The following is a 14523-nucleotide window of genomic DNA, read 5'->3' on the forward strand; positions in this document are numbered from 1 at the left end:
TTTTTTCAATTTTTGTTTAGAAGTTTGAATTTTTTTCCAAAAAATGGACTATTTGACGTTGGTGGCGCCATTTACACCCCTATTATACTACTTGAAAACAGGCCACATATATAATCACCACGGTCAAATCATGGGTGCGCCACTGAATTAATGTTTTGCTTTGTTGGGGGGAGTCCCATGTGGATACGGCATACTCTAAGAGCGGCCTCACTAAACTCAAATAGGCAGTTGCTTTCACTTGAAGCTATAGTCCATCATTTGCAGCCATCCAAAAAAGTAACTGGCGTATTATTGTTGAAAAACATACTTGGTTGAAAGATAGTGGACTAAACTCCCTTTGAAATTAATCTTTCTGGCAAGCTATCATTTTGAAGTAATCAACGAAAGAAGGCCTTTCCAACGGTGCGTCTTAAGACGCACCGTAGGAAAATTTAAATTAGTAGTTCGTTTTGTTATTCGGCGCAGCGCGCACAAGCATTGGCACGTCGCACAGGCGCGCGCGGTTGCTATAATTCATCGGATCAGTGCGCGACATCGTGTATAGCTGCAATTCAAAACAATTCAAAACATGATTCAGCAACTTTTGATTTGAAATTGAGATCCTAGAATGCTGTTTTTCTCGGAATATACAGCTGAAGCTGAGCTGAAACTTCATCAGGTTAGTTGTTCAGTATCCTTCATTAGATTTTGAACACTTTTGTTGCTTCAAACGAACAAAATGCACAATTACAAATGATGGACTATATCTTTAACTATTACAGCTCCACAAATTCCTGGAGATAATTCTGCATTCTTTGAGCTTTCTTGATTGTCTCTTGAATATTGGTGCTGCAACTGAGTGTATTTGATATGTGCACTCCAAGGTATGTTTGAAATGAAACGCTGTCCAAAACCTAGGTGGGTTTCTCTTGCCAGTAGTCATGGTACAACAATTGCTTGGATTAAAGTGATTACAATGCTCCTCTACGCTTGTGAATCGTGGACTGTCTCTCTACAGCAGTCATGCGAGACGGCTGAACAACTTCCACACAGTCTGCCTCCGCAAACTGATGAGGATCAGGTGGCGGGACAAGATCCCTGGGCCAGCCAGGCGTATGGATGACCAGAGGCTCCCAAAGCTACTGACTGATGGCAAGATGGCAAGTGTGAAGACCACCTTGAAGAGCTGGGGACAACATGCCTTAAAAACCACTGAAGTGAGTGAAACAGGATGGTAGTTTGCTGCACAAGTACAGCTCCCCATTTTTACCCATCAGCCAAGAGGCTCGAGCAGTATTGTCATCGCCTACGGCATTCGTTCGTCCATCCGTATTATGTCCATATGTCTGTCCAGGCAGCTTAATTTCCGGATAACTTGAGTTAGAAATGTTGTTTGGGATTGTAACTTCGATAGGGGGTTGCCCTTAGGAGTAAGCAAGTTGGGATTGGTTTTTAGGTCAAAAGGTCAAAGGTCAAGCTCATGGTGAGTTAAAGGTAAATGGTTTCCAGATGATAACTTGAGTTAGAAATGAGATTTTGGTGTCTAACTTTGGTAGGGGGTTGCACTTGGGTACAGGCAAGTTGGGATTGGGTATTTGGGGTCAAAAGGTCAAAGGTCACCGTGGTGAGTTAAAGGTAAATGGTTTCCGGATGATAACTGAGTTGGAAATGAGATTTTGGTGTCTAACTTCGGTAGGGGGTTGCCCATTGGTACAGGCATGTTGGGATTGGTTCTGGGGTCAAGGGTCAAAGGTCAAGGTCACCATGTTGAGTTAAAGGTTAATATAGGTTTTCCTGGACAATTTTCGGAAAATGTGTACACAAATTTGTAAAAGAAGCATTCGTTTTCGTGCGAAATAGAATGAACGTTCCAAATCTCTGATTCTATTTAACAAATGATAATTCTTTTTCCGTGAAGGTGCATTCGGTCTTAAAAAATCAGCGTACGATTTCCCGAATGTGCACTGCATTTAGTGTATTGACATTTCATTTAGCGCGAAATCGAAGGCACATCCGCAATCCTATTTTCCTTTTAATTTGTCATCAATCTTTTTCGCTAAATGTGCAGCCAATTTCCCTCGCAGTGTTATTTAACGTATGCCTTGTCAAGCTTTGGAATTCATTTATGTGTTAAAGTAACATTTGAGGAATGCTTGATTGAATGATTGAATTTTTGAATACTCATGATGATTGAGCTAAAACCAAGAGGTGTAGTCTTTTGAAACATACCAACTATTGTAATAATAAATCCTATATAAAAAACCTAACCGTAAGAAAAATGTTCTTTTTCTGCTCAGCATTTGCCACAATCGCATCATATAGCCAAGAGTCTCAGTTCACATAGTCCTAAAATATCCAATAATGGCTGCAAGAGGGAAACACCGACGAATCTCGGACGTTGACCGAAATCGCCTCATCGATGCCTTTGAGGCTGACGACGCTATATCTGCAGGTAGCAGATACGCTGAGCATCAAGCACTCAACGGCCAGATCAATCGTTGGCGTATATCTTCGGGATGGTCGTCGTAACAAGCTGCCGAAAGGAGGACCCATAAACCAGACGGTTGACGACGACATGAGAGATGCCCTTCAAGGATATCTAGACGACAACCCCCTTCTAACTTTGCGTCAACTCTATACTCAACTGCGAGCTGATCTTCCCAATAAGCCCTTCGTGACCACTAGTACCATCACTAGAACTCTAAATGGTATGCTTATAACTCTTAAACTAGCGGAAGATGTTCCAGAACAGAGGAATGAGCCACACATATTAGATGCACGAGTCATATTTGGAAATTGGTTTCTTCAGGTTGGTGTCCTTGGCCACACTGTGTACATTGACGAGACTGGGTATAACATATGGACCCGTCGGTCTTATGGTTGCGCTCCTCGTAGAGAGCCAGCAAGGCGTGTCGTCCATGGCCAGAGAGGCAAGCAAGTCAACATCACGTTTGCCATTTCTGGTGAGGTTGGACTTGTGGCTCACAGAATATCATCAGAGACTGTGACGAGAGCGACTTTTGAGGATTTCTTAGCGATGACTGTACAAGAATGCGGTATGTTATTCCCGGCAGGCGAACGCATATATCTGATACATGACCACGCTCGTCCTCATATCTGAGCCCAACTACCCCCTGATGCCAGCAATTTCACCATCAAGCTGCTGCCCCCATACTCGCCATTCTTAAATCCTATGGAAATGGCGCACTCAGCTTTCAGGGCGGGAGTAAAGTGCACGCTGGGGTTTCCTGAATGGCAGGACAGATTTGGAGACCAAGACGCAAGAGTCCAAGCTGGTGTGAACCTGCAAGTCTGGAGATCCCTTCGTCTCCAGGAGGTGGCTGCACTCAACATTGGAGAGGTGACACCTGCGAAATGCACCGCCTGGTACAACCATTCTCAGACATATCTCCCTCGATGTCTTGGTAGACGGGTCATTGAAGGATAGACAATCGAACTGATAAAACGAGAGAGAACCTTAAGAAATACATAAAGAAATTAAAATACAATTAAGATAATGAACCAACAAAAAGTCCCCATGCAGATCCCATGTAACTGGCACGTGATGTGTCCCTTTACCGTTTCAATAATATGGCTACAGGATTATTTTTATTGATTTCATATTGGTCATATTTATATCATTTTCACATTTCATTTGCCTACATTTCACATAGGCCTTTGTGTATATAAGAACAAACACATTAATGATCAATAAGGCATACATTGATTAATTAATGAATCAAAGTTGTATCATGATTTGTATAGGCCTGTAAAATTTATTTAAATTGAATGCAGAAAATGCGAATTTAAATTGGAACAAATGAAAAAGAATGTTCAATTCAGCCCGTGTCACAATAGACAATCGATTTTCTGCGAATTGGATTGCACATTCGTAATAATCGGCAACGCATACGTCAAACCGAAAACCTAATCACGTATTTGTAATCCCTTAAATGAAACGTTATGCACATTCATTCATTTGATTGATGCAAAATGAAATTGAATGCTAGTTATTGCGAAAATGAAACTTGGCGCCAAATTGAATTTATGTTTTTCAAATTCAAACGCACATTTTCCGAAATTGTCCGGGAAAACCTATAGTTTCCGGATGATAACTTGACTTCTGGCCAAGGGGTTTCAACAGCAACGCTGTTATTTTAAATATTGATGCAATATTTGCTTCCTTCTGGTCTCGTGGTACTTCACCCATGTTGATTGAACATTTGAACAGGTCCTGTAGAGGCGAGGCTTTTCTATGCCACCAATTATTAAAATTTATGGTAATTTACCTTGTTGCCAAATACTATAGGATATTTTCTTGAAAAAAATCAAGAAATTGAAGATTATTTTTCTGCCCAATTCGTTGGTTACAAATAAATCACTTTGTGGTCAATAAATCATTTGTTTCAGGGAAAGTCTTTGCATAAACAGGTCTATAATTGCAACAAGGCCGTGCCATGATGTACACAAAGGGATCCATTTAAAGTTAAAATTTATGTGTCTATGCCAATTGACCTATCGCGGTAGAATCGCGTCAATGCAGCTTGTGGAATATTGTCCAATTACAAAATATACAAAATGGTGGCGGAACGCACAAAATCTGAAACAAACCAAACTTAGTGTCTAAAATGCCATACGGTTGTCTAAGGGGCATGGCTAACTCGCAAACGGCGATAGGTCAATAGGCCGGAGTCAAATTTTAAATATTAGGTAAAACATCCAAAATCCAAGATTTGTGTGTTCGTTTTGTGATGAATTTAGGTCATTGGCATAACTTATAAGTAACGTTTAAGTAAAAAAAAATAATGATGTATACTAAAAAAAACTTAATGAAGACAAACTAACTGGATTAAAATCTTGAAGTAAAAATTAAGCTGAATTCTGGGCTTTAGAGAAAAGAAATTAGGCAGTGTGACAGGTGTATTGCCTCTAAAAAATAATGCCCACAGATTGAAGCCTTAGGCCGGGGGAGGGGTTGTGGACCATGCCATTGAGATCATTTTTTTTAAAGTAATAACAACGCGAGGTCTGTTCCATCGAAAGAATCATTTTGTCGGGACTCCAGTATGCTTTTCTGGAATAGGCCTAGTGCACGTCACTCTTGACAGTACAAGCAGATGTCTCAATGAATGTTTATATCGATCAGGACCTTCACAATTTAGCTGTTTAAATTACAAAATGTACTTATGAAAAAGTGTGTGGCGTACATGCAAAGCTCATGTACAAGACTACATCTGTTTCTCATCAACCTCATAGACATTTTTGTTTTAATTGTGATCAAAGTGTTTTGAAATGTTTTGTTTCATATTTTCATGCACTAACAAATGTACTGTTAAGCACACGACCCAAGCCCAGTACTTCAAATCTTCAAATCCATGCACAAATCATTTTCAAGCGCTCAATCAATAATCTTTTTCAACTGTTTTCCATCTGTGTATGATCAACATGATTTTTAGACATCCTTTTCTTGCAAATAATCGTATCTCGTCTGTGGACTTATTGCGCCCTTTAGGCGGAAAATCGTCCACTCTATCCGTAGTGCCTTGTATAAAATTATGACTTGAAACAGACATATCCTCGTCAAAAGTAGAAGTTTGAGCCAAGTTACAAACATGTACTGCTCTTAATATAAACCTTACTGTAAACATTTATGTAAAAAGCAAAACTAAATTGTATGACACACGTAAAAACCTCCTTTTTAAAAAATGTTTCTGATGAAATGTCGTCTGCTGTACTTGCATGTGGTCATGAATCCTAAACACTAGCTTATACAGGCATGCAAATCGAAGCAAGTCACCAGGCGAATTGTTCGAGGACAAAATGTCCAAAATTTTAATCTAAAAAATGCTTGAAAAAAAAAAAAACACCCTTCCACTCCATAGAAACAATTAGATTTTTCACATGTTGTATGTGTATTTATTTGAAGTTATTTGACGCTTGAAAGGTTTCTATTGCAATTTCTTCTAGGTCTTAACTTAAATTGACCGGACTAGTAATGGTGCGGCCTTCGTCCTAAAAAGGCCTCTGTGTATATGCCCCCAGAGGGGGATCCAGGAATTTTTGCAGGTCTGTTTTGGGGTGTTTTTTTTTAACCCCCCCCCCCCCTGGATCCGCGCCTGGCCCCTCTGGGGTGCTTGCTGTTCGTGCTGTTTGTCGTTGCACGTCCTGGGGCTGAGGAGCCTTAGTTGCATTTTAGGTACTTGTCCCGACGCAGTTGGCAGCTGATGGTTTCAGTCTCTGTTATGTCCTTAATGCTTATTCTTCATCATCAAGTCGACTCTCGTCGGGCTGCAACAAAGGCATGCCACACATCACGGTCTCCCATAGCCATCCTGATCTCGGCTACGGAGGCTAGTCCACGTAGGCTAGCGTCTGCCCACCTCGAGAGGCTACTCCATGAGTGGGTTCCCATAAGATGAGTTGGCTTGCAGCTATCTCTGGATTCCGAACGCAGTGACCAGCCAATTGCAGACGCGTAAGTCTGATAGTTGTAGAGATCCTTGGCAGGTTGCCATAGAGCACCTCATTCCTGACTTTGTCTCTCCAACTCGCGTCTAGAGCCATCCTCAGCATGCAAGTGTAACAGCCATCAAGTCGAGCCTCTTGCTTTGTAGTAAGGGTCCATGCCTCAGAGCCGTAGAGTAGGATGGACTCCATGGATGCACGGAATAGAGCTCGTTTTGAGTTTATCGGGCATCATAGACCTCCAGATCTTCTTGAGGTTTTGGCAAGCCTTCCAAGCCTGTGCCTTCCTCACTCGGATGTCCTTGTCTGTTGAGCTGATGTGGGAGCCCAGGTATATGAAGTCTTCTCTCACAGCCAGGGTAGTGCTGTCGTAGGTATTGGTCTTTATTAGATCTTCACTAAACAACCACTCACGTCCAACGGGTACATCCCACACACAAAGTTAAGTGTGGGGGTCTTGAAGATCCAAATGGATAACTTCTTTGCAAGACTGGCAAATCTGGACAAACAAGGACGACATCATCCTGACAGCATCAGTGAGACGCGGCAAGACAGTAGCAACAGTTTACTGGTTTAGCATTCAAGCCACTTGACCCTGTATCTTGAATGAGCAGGACGATGGGGCCAAGGCTTTTAGGAGAAGTGTTTGTTGCTTCTGCATAGCCTAGCCCCATCAATGAACTGCAACTCCTTGCGCAGCTTCTCAAAAACTACCTTGATTTTGTGCACATTTTCTGGGAAGGGGTATTTGGTAGTAGTTTTGTCCAGATTGGTCATTTTTAGACGTCTGCGTAGTCTGTGATCCAAAATTTCAGCAATGTTCTTTTTGAATAGCTGGGCCTCTGGACTCATCTGCCTCAAAAAAGTCTTGCAATTCTGCAAGTTCAGCATGCAAAGATGCATCTTTGGCAGCGTCAGACCCGGCGGCGGAGGGAAGGTTTGATCCCAAGGCCGGTTGTTCTTCGTCACTATCGCCATGTTCATCTGCAAATTCCCCGTATTCGGAGCAGTAATCTTCGAAATCATCGGCGTATACAACTTCCTAAAGCACCCCGGTATCTCTTTGGAATTTAGCTTTTTCGGTGGAACCACTTTATCGCCGGGTCAATCTGAAAGTTTGTCAAGACGGGCGAGAATTTACCCCAACACGTCAAACGTGCTTGGTTGTTGGGCGCCATCTTGGCTGCTTCATTTGGGAGCTGGAGGCATGACCTTTGCCCTCGCCTTAAATGCAGGCTCTTTTTCAGGGCGCTTTTCAGCTATGGATTTATGTTTTCCTGTCGGTAAAACCCTCATCAGAACTCGTGGGTTTGTCAGATTTTTTAGTGCTAACAGGCCCTGATGAACTTTTGCCATGTCCTTTACTGGATCTGCCATCGCGGCAAAGTTTTCTGGTGCTGCATTCAAGCTCGGGATTGAGGGCGTTAATACAATAACGGAAATACATGGTTATCAAGTGAAGATCAGAAGAAACTTTAAAAGGTTGTAAAAGCAAGAGTACATTTTAAACCAAAGAAAAAAATCCTTATAATCTTAAAACATTTTGCTCAAACAACTCGGGGGAAGAGGGGCCAGGAATCGCCTCAGATTGCACCACAGAGCGTCTAGAATCCAAAATTTCTTAGAGCAAAATCACTCCAAAGGTGTGCCCCCCGTCTAAAAAAAATTCTGGATCCACACCTGCTTTTCACAAAATATAATCTGCCCCCCCCCCCCCCCCCCCGTTAAAACCATCTTCCTACGTGTCTGGTATGTATTAGCAAAGTGAAATTAGGATGGTGAACACAATTTATACCCCCTCTTGGTCCATAGAAAATCCCTCCTACAAGGGGCTGAAACATGGGGAAAAACGGACTCCCCGGTGTTCAGGGGCCATATTCATGAAACCTTAGCAGCCAACTAGGCCTTAGTAGGATACTATGAAGTTGACAACTAAATTGTTATTCATGAAACCTTACTAAGAACCTTGCTAACTACTGTAGTTACATGCTAGGGGAATTTAGATGCATACCTGAGTAACTGGAATTGGGTGCTTTGGATGGAGAGGGCATGTATGAAATACATACAGGCAGACCTAGTACAAGCTTCGGCTTCTTGTCTGGCCTCCCCATACTATTATTTCAAAGTTTCGTTAAAATGTTTACCTGGTGTATATTATTCAACTGAATTACCTTATAGTATGGAAATAAACCTGAAACCTGAAACCTGAAATGTGATGACAACAGATACAACAGTGTGACAGGTTATGTCCAGCACTTGCGTGGATTAGCAAAAAAAAGAAGGAAAAAGTGACCATGGTCTATATGTGGTATTGTGTACTACAAGTAAGTGAATCAACATCAAATTCTCTAGCAATTGCATATTAGTAAAAAGGGCAAGGAAGGCAAATTGTTCTCAAGAAGAGTTGTAACTCTTTATGGTAGACAAGTATGGGGAATTAAAATAAATTATTGATGCTAAGCATAAGGATGCAAACACTAAAAAGAAAAAGAAAGATGCATGGGCAGCTATTCTCAGCCAACACCGTGCAAGATTTCCACAGGTTGAAAGATCATTGAATGATTTAAATTTAGATTATCCAAATTAACATCAGAATGTATGAGAAAGTCCAAGAAAGCAACCGGAGGGGGAAAACCACCTAAATTGCCAAGTCTGGCACAACAAAAAATTATATAGTTGCTAACTAGTGCCTTAGAGTTGCCCTGGATCTACACTTACTTTAGTAAGAAACTTTGAATTTCATGAATATCAATTAGTTTCCAACTAGGCCTTTAAGCAACTACATGCCTATTTAGTAACCAACTAGGCTTAGTAAGGTTTCATGAATATGGCCTCTGGACTTTCCCCTCAGAGAACCCACCAGACTTTCTATATGTCATACAGGATACCTTCATAGTATCAAAGCAAGTACAAGTGTTTCTGTTGCAATTTGTTCAAGGTTATGGCACATAATGCCTGAACTACATTACATTTCCTTTCAAAATTTTGCATCCCAATGAATATTGATAGAATGCTAGACTTTTGCAACTGCTAGCGTACCTCGGGCCTCCTTCAATGTCCATAAAAGCTCAAACCAGCCATTTTTGAAGAGCTTGGAGGGAGCCAATGAATTCCACCTCCTTCAAGTATGATTCGATTCTGTTTTGTTAAGCCCGCCTCAGGTGGACCCTGCAACAGAATCCCCCTGTAGTGACATGTACATGTGTATATAATTAATTGTTTGTACTTTAAGCTCCAACAGGCGTTCCATACAAATAAGTATGTTAATAAGTTTTGGTTGCCATAGGCACCGGAGTTCACTCTCGCTGTGCTGCATTTGCGCAGTGTGACATGTTGGTGACCTCTGACTTATCGTTTTCCTTCTGCTTTGTGCAAGTCTTATTCCAACGTTGAAAGTTTCCTCAACCAAGTTTTATTCAGTCAATTGATGTGTGTTAAAGCCTACTGACGTTCCAGAAGTTTGTTAATCATTGGATAGCAGGTGCACGACGAACTTGTGAGTTTTGAGAGCATTAAAACTTGTAAACAACCAACATTTTGTGTGCCGTTTTTCACGACTTGTAAGAACAGACACGAGGCTTGATAAACAGTAGTAGAACTCATTTCGGGAGAAAACATGAATTACTACACCCCCACAGAAGAGTGGTTGGGGTCTACGAGTGAATACAATACACTTATGCATATTCCCTATACTGGCAGGTATTTTCCGCTAAGAGTTTTATACAATAGCGCCCTCTGGCGCCCTACCCATAATACACATAATAAGCATGCATGCCTCGTGAGCGTCCTCTTTTCTCGAGCATTAAGTTGGAATACTCATGGCATCGAGAAGAGAGGGGTAGGAGGGAGGGATGCTGTACAGGTAAGTTTTCGCTTGTAGACCCCAACCACACTTTTGTGGGGGGAGTCAACTTACCTGTAGAGCAATCTACTTATGCATAGACTAGCACCGTCAAGGCAGTGGGTCATACGAGATGCTATTGTGCTTTCACAGGGGAACGTAACAATACGCGGAAACCCTCGATGGGCCTGTCGCTCCACATGTGGGTGGACAAGGCAGCCCAAAAAGGTCTGCATGATAAGGATATTAATTATATGGCAGCCTTAACATGCTGATCAAGACGCTGTCCCCGATATGGGGAATTGCGCGTAATGAATTACAGCCCACCGGTACATAAACATAATAGTTCGGTGGGGCAAAAAAAATTATCATGAAAGGCAAAACATCATGACATGGTACATATAGACACTATTACATGTGTATACGTACAGAGTTCAAAGAATCAGAGTCAGGAGATACCAATTCTGGGGAGGTCTCCAGTCTGAAAATGTCTTGAGAACATGGTGGGGCTCAGTCAGTTGCCCTCAACACTGCTCTCCCATGCTCTGCCTTATCTTGTGCATGCGGACTGATCACACGGACTCTGCCGTTGATACGTCCATGGTATCATGGATGGCCATAACCAACCTTCAGGCAATCTTGTCGTGAAAAGCCTGCAGGTATGGTGGGGTCGTCATGATAAATACATGTCGTGAAAGGCCTGCTTGTATGGCAGGGTTGTCATGACAAATACGTGTCGTGAGAAGCCTGTCGGTATGGCAGGGTTGTCATGACAAATAAATATACATTTGTAACTGCAAGTGACCAATTCAAAGCATCCCTGTGCAGCTAATGTACGTCATTCAAGTCATGATTGGCACCAAAATTCTCTGTCTGGAGCGGACAAGAATCATTTGATGCCCAGAACAAAGACGTCCGGAGGCAAAGAGGACTCCGACAGGGGGGCTGGTACCATATTTCAATAGGGGGCGCTGTCCAAATTCGACGATTATTAACACTAGATTACAGAATGGTGTACCGTATTTTGAACAGGCGGACATTATACCAGTATAATTTTTTGGGGGTGTCACAGGGGGGAGGGACTTATTTTTTAGGAATTTGTACGATAATTTTTTTTTTTTGGACAGCTGTTTTTTTTTTTGTTTTTTTTTACCCCCAACCCCCCCCCCCCCTCTAGATCCGCGCCTGGGCGCTGCACAAGTCAGGGCATGGCCTGCACTGGATGCAGTGATGGCTGGGCCGGTACAAGGAAAATAGGTGAATGCCACCAATCTTTGTTTCCACAGCGCAGCCCAATCGCCTTTACTATCTGAGTAGAGGCCAGGAGTCGGGCGGAAAAAGGCTGGATGGGGCCACCATGAAGTTGCAGCAAGAATCTTTGTTTGAAAACTGCGAAATTGTCAGTGCTCTGGCCTGATAGGAAGTTGCAATTGTGTACCCTTCAGGTCAGGCTCATTCCCCATGCTGATGTGTATGAAAGTCAACTAAATCTCATAAACATCTCCCCAAGGGAAATACGCGAGGGGCGCAACGTTGGCCCGATGGTATTGATGTAAGCCTCCAAGTCTCTCTGACAAGCTCCCACAAGACAGATGGGTGGAGGTCGTCATGAGTCAGGTAGGTCACTTATGGAAGTCATCAAAACAACTTAAGCCGAATCAAAATCGTTGTTACCAGTAAAGGCCTTAACCTAGGTGGCGTGGCACACAGAAAATATTGCTAGCGCAGCTACACAAAATCACCACGGCAAAACTTCAAGAGGTATGCAGCTAAGAAAACAAACAACAGTTGGTTCTTCACCTACGCTGGCCTGACCATGGGGTTGATGGCTTTCTGAGATTGACCATCTGAGTACAGTCGAACCCTGATAAGAAGAGCACTGTTAATACAAGGTACCTGTTATAACAAGGTAATTCATAAAGTCCAAAGGACCTTGTTATAAAGGTGTTCGACTGTACATGTAGTTGTCATCGACCAATTTGGGTGTAAACATCGATATCCCTCGCAAAAAAATGATTTTTGTCCGTTAGAAGGTGGGACTCAAATCTTTTGCGGGCGCCCTTCGATGGGAGAAACAGTTCATCAAGCATGTTACCCCAGTGGGCTGAGGATGTAAACTAATAGACTACCGAGTGCAGACCGTGGAATTGACAGTAGAAATAGCGGTCAACACGTCCGCTGAGACTGTCGAGTTAAGATTAAAACATTAAACCTAATTTACTTCATGAGGGTAAAGAGGGAGGCTGAACGCGTATCGCCGTGTCCACTTTCATTCTGTTGCAAAGTGTATTCAAGCTTTTCGCGAGTATTATCTACGAAAGGCCGCTTGAATGATGGGGTCCCTCTACCGCTGGCAGCTTGTGCTTAGCTGCATTGGAGAGGGAAGGTGTGGCAAAAAAGTTACCGAATTTTGCTAACGGAAAGGGTATTGATCACATTATTGCTTGAAGAGCAGCAGGCATTTTGGATGCAGGCACAAATCTTGTCTGAGGTTATGCTCAGGCTGGGGTTCATTGTGAAGAGCAGCTGCCATCTGATGAACCATCGTAATGCAAGTTACGAATGGACCTCGTAAACGAGAACCGTCTAGCATACCTGGAGGGACAAGTTGCACATGGCCACAGTCAGTTGTTGAACAAATCCCCCGGAGACAAATGGACAGTGTACATACACATGTACTGTATACTTTACAATGTACATGTGCATGAAAAATGTAGCGATTTCAGTGCAGCAAGAAACACCGGCGCACGGCTAAGCACTGCGCAGGGTGTCCCTTTGTCCTCGAGTCACCCAACCGTGACTAATGTAGAGTGCTACAGAGCACGGCTCGCAACTGAACTCAGACAGGCCGTTTCATCAACGTGACCACCAGGCAATACGTGTATAAATGTATATGACCGACAATAAAGTCGATAATGAAGCCGAGAACAATTGCAAGGCTTGTAATGAGTGGGCTAAAAAACCGAGTCCTCATCCCGGTAGCGTTTGCCGCGGTGGGATCGGTGCAATAAATTCGCCCGGATTAGAAAAATAATGAAGCCGTTCCCGCCTGAGAAATGGACACCATTTGTCCGTTGACATAATGTTGTCGGTGTGTTCCACACACAATTGATCCAACGGAAGTGTTGGGAACACTTTGTCCTTGTTAGATGTGGAGCCCATCCTACGCTCGATTTGAAAGATTTATGATTGGGCGGAGGGGGCTCATTGGCGGATGGTAATTCAAGTACCCGTATCATGTCCCTCTGCAGCAAACGGAGTTCCGTTTCTGCGATGGACAGCCGTTGTAAATGGCCTGGTTCTTCGTCATCATCGGATGAATCAGCCGATTGCGAAGGCTGAGTTGACCCCGGAAAATGAGAGCCGTCTGGAGGGGCTAGTTGCACAGAACCACGCGGCGGTGGCTGGGCAACACCCTCCGAGATAATAGACATAGATGGGTGAAGACTAAACACAGGCAGGGATCCTGGCGCACGGCTAACTGTGTGCGGTAGGTCCCGTTGTCTCTGGTCCACCCAACCGTGGCCCACGGCTGGCGAATATGAAGTTTCGTTCGCCGTAGGCCGGGCCACCGGTGCATGCAACCGTGAGTGCTATACATGTATATGAACATAATATACGAACATAATATACACATACACTGTACATGTACACGTACATGTATCTCGTTGTGCTTGGGCCACGCAACCGTGACCAATGAATGACGACTGTGAAGCATTCACTACAGGTAGGGACTGCGGAGCATGGCTAACTGTGTTCACAGGCCACCCAACCGTGACCGGTGACTGAAGACTGTGAGATCAACCTTTTGGGGGGGGGGGGGGGGGGGGGCGCGTAGCTCGCCGCTTCAGGGGGGCCACCAATAGGGCCCGCCTGGCGGCCTGCAGACATAGCCGATAGCGTAGCTCGAGATCGAGTCCTCACCTCGAGATCGAGTCCTCACCCCAGGAGCGTTTGCCCAGGTGGGACCAGTCAGAGGAGCCGTCAAAGTCCGAAGATCGGCGATCACCCTTCTTTTTCTTGTTGTTGTTCTTTGAAGAACGGCCCCGCGTTGTGACAGAGGAAAAGTCGGAAGAACCTGGGGCACGGAAAAAATCTGATAACGAGAATGGTCCCTCAGAGCGAGATAGAACAGGGGCCGTTGGTCCGGGGTCCCCCCAGGCGACCGGCTCCGCATTGCTCATAGCATACCCGGCCGACAGCGCTTCAGGCCCTGTGGGCTGAGCGAGCACTGGTCG

This window comes from Patiria miniata, unplaced genomic scaffold, assembly GCF_015706575.1.
Source record: "Patiria miniata isolate m_02_andy unplaced genomic scaffold, ASM1570657v1 HiC_scaffold_7, whole genome shotgun sequence".
NCBI lineage: Eukaryota > Metazoa > Echinodermata > Asteroidea > Valvatida > Asterinidae > Patiria > Patiria miniata.